Source organism: Lepus europaeus, unplaced genomic scaffold (assembly GCF_033115175.1).
Source record: "Lepus europaeus isolate LE1 unplaced genomic scaffold, mLepTim1.pri SCAFFOLD_576, whole genome shotgun sequence".
In the NCBI taxonomy this organism is placed as follows: Eukaryota; Metazoa; Chordata; class Mammalia; order Lagomorpha; family Leporidae; genus Lepus; species Lepus europaeus.
Window position 1 is genome coordinate 37,816 of NW_026909456.1, and position 3,364 is coordinate 41,179.

The window sequence follows — 3,364 nt, forward strand, 5'->3', positions numbered from 1 at the left end:
CGCAGTGGTGCCAACAATTCCATGGCCATGAGATGCAGCAAAGTGAAACACAATGCACAATGCACACACCCAGGAGCCGGTGGTCTGGCCTCACAAGAGGCTCGGTGGCCTGGAGCTCTATGGCCTTCCTTCCTCTCTTTCAGATCCTCCTCCCACAAACCCTTCCCCAAACACAGCGTCTACCACTCAGGAATGAGTCTGGCCACTCGCCAACACCACCCCCCTCCAAAAAAGTTTTCATAGTTTCATATGCATTTAAACAAAAAGTCTATTTAGAAAATGTGTTAATCCGTTTCTTCTACTTTGAACATATATCAGGCACTGCAGAACATCTAGTAAGACTAGACATTTCAAGAAAGAACTCAGGACTGTCAACTCTAAATAGCAGTGAGAAAACGCACACAGAAAACGATAGTTGTAACAAGGACATGTCTTCTCCAATGACCAGGCTAACTAGAATCTCCCTTCCTCTCCTTCGCTCCACTCCAAGTCCTCGAAACTTCTGAAAGTCCACAGCTGCTTGTCTCTCCCGGGACACCACCGAGAGTGGCTTGATCAAGGCGGTTCACAGTCACTTCCTGAAAAGCTGTCTTTCCTTTAATAATCCAAATGAATGGGCTTCTGCAAGATGTGTGATTTTTCTAAGTCTAATCTCAAATGTGTCAGTAAGCTTTTTCATCTCGAAGGACTGGAAGCAGCCAAGCGTTTTGTTTGTAAAGGCCGAGGGGAAAGCTGAGAACAGCTTTTTCCAGTGGTATCCACAGGCCTTCTGAAAGGGGCCAGTACACCTTTGTTCCAAGGGCGGCCGGCCTCTCCCTGAGGACACCATCATCCATGGGGAGCCGAGACCGCCCGCCCGTGCCCAGGGCCACTCACTGCTCTGCCGCCCGTCCTCAGGGATCTGCTCACTGCCAGGCCACTGAGTCCTCAGTGGTCATCATCATCCTCCTCGGCATTCGACCAGGTGAGGTGTTGGTCAACAAGGCAGCACTCACTGCAGGTCCTAGATGTGCGCAGGCCCAATACCTGAAAACATGGCTGCTCTGCGGTCCTCCAGCTCCCAATGGCCGCTGTGGCATGCGAGCGGCCTCACCGGCACTTCTCCAAGGTGCAGCGTCCTTGGCGACTCAGAGCGGGAGCCTCACTGAGCCTCCACGGGGTTGGGCCTGGAGCCCCAGCCATGAATTTTGATATTTTTTATCATCATTCATTTCTGGAAATTCTTTGATTTCTTCTATGAGCCACGTTTCATTGAGGAGCATGTTTTTCAGGCATCTTAAGTTTGCATACATTTAATTTTGGGGGATTCCCTTCCTTTCAATTGTTTTGAATAGCTTGTGAAGAATTGAATTATGTCTTTATATATCTGGCAGAATTCAGAGTAAAGCCATCTGGTCCTGGGATTTTGTTTGTGGGAGTTCTTTCTCTGAGATTCAGCCTCCCTTTTGCTCACTGGTGTGTTTAGATGTTCTATGTCTGCCTTAGTCAACTTCGGTAGGTTGCATCTGTCCCAGAATCTATGTGTTTCTTCTAGGCTGGCATAAAGCTCTTTGAAGTAATTCCTCAGGATTCTGTTTATTTCTGTGGTATCTGTCATCAAGTTTTTCAACTTTGATTTTGTTGATTTGTTTTCCCTTTATTTATTTATTTATTTTTTGGATATTTGGGCAAATGTTGTGTGAATGTTGTTTATTTTATATTTTTAAAAGACTTTATTTCTTTATTTGAGAGGTAGAGTTGCAGACAGTGAGAGGAAGAAACAGAGAGAAAGGCCTTCCTTCCGTTGGTTCACTCCAGAAATGGCTGCAACAGCCAGAGCTGCGCTGATCCGAAGCCAGGAGCCAGGAGCCAGGAGCTTCTTCCAGGTCTCCCACACGAGTGCAGGGGATCAAGCACATAGGCCATCTTCTACTGCTTTCCCAGGCCACAGCAGAGATTACTTTTATAAACTACTGTTCATTTAGGAGCAGGTTGTTCAGTCTTGATGTGTCTGCATATGTTCTTCAGATTCTTGAGTTGTTGGATTTGAACTTTTTTTTTTTTTTTTGGAAGGCTCCATCCACTCTATTTTTCTCGTGTAAAATCCTATGTTGTGGCCACAGCTGGAGCCTGGGTCCTCTGCACGGAAACCCTGGTGTGCGTCTTCACGAGGTGGTTGGTGAACTCCTGGTAGGGAGACTTGGTGAACACGGTCTCTTTCCAGAGGTCGGGGGTCAGGTAGCTGTAGGTCTTGGAGATGGCATCGAAGGTGGCCTTGGCGAAGTTGCCGAGGGTGGCAGTGCAGCCCCGGGCTGAGGCGTAGCAGTCGTCAATGCCAGCCATCATCAACAGCTTCTTGGGGACAGGGGCAGAGACGATCCCAGTGCCCCGGGGCGCAGGGATGAGGTGCACCAGCACAGAGCCACAGCGGCCAGTCACCTTGCACGGCACGGTGTGGGGCTTGCCAATCTTGTTCCCCCAGTAGCCTCTCCGCACGGGCACAATGGATAGCTTGGCCAGGATGATGGCCCCTCGGATGGCGGTGGCCACCACCTTGGAGCACTTCACGCCCAGGTTGACGTGGCCGTTGTAGTCCCCGATGGCCACAAATGCCTTGAAGCGGGTCCGCTGGCCGGCCCACGTCTACTTCTGCACCGGCATGATCTTCAGCACCTGGTCCTTGAGGGCGGCGCCCAGGATAAGTCGATGATCTTGGACTCCTTGATGGGCAGGGAGAACAGGTAGATCTCCTCCAGGGACTTGATCTTCATGTCCTTAACCAGGCGGCCCGCTTGGTGACCGGCAGCCACTTGTCCTGATCAGAGAGTTGTGTGCTGTGATTTTGATTTTGATTTTTTAATTTGATGAGACTTGCTTTATGGCCTAGTATACGATCTATTCTGGAGAAAGCTCCTTGCCCTTCTGAGCAAAATATGTGTTCTTTAACTGTGTGATGAAAAGTTCTGTCGAATCAGTTAGATGCATTTTGTCCATAGCAGGGGTTACCTTTGTGGTCTCTTTGTTGGTTTTCTGTCTGCGTGATCTATCCATGATGAAAGTGAGGTGCTGAAATCCTCTGTTGTATTGTGTCCCTCTTTGTCTCTTTTTTTTTTGGGTGGGGGGGGGCGTTAAATGACTTTAATTTTATCAAAGCTACTAAGTGAATTAAATGAAACGTCAAAACAAAAGAAGCAAATAACAAAGTCATCTGCAGTCACAAGCAGTTGAATTCAACATGTCCTTTTAGGTCCCTTGCATACACACTCAACATCTGCTTTTATGTGACTTTGATACAGAATGTATGGATCATGCTTTTTCACACTTCAAAAACTTTTTCACAATTCAAAATCCCTAAGTTCTACGACTATTGGCTAACCAAAAATAT

The 3,364-nt window shown here is 47.9% G+C and overlaps 1 pseudogene; it reads right to left on the reverse strand.

Annotated features, from left to right (window-relative positions):
- Positions 1–2,085: 2,085 nt before the first annotated feature.
- LOC133755584 (small ribosomal subunit protein uS5-like) lies at positions 2,086–3,030 on the reverse strand (annotated as a pseudogene).
- Between the last annotated feature and the right edge of the window lie 334 nt (positions 3,031–3,364).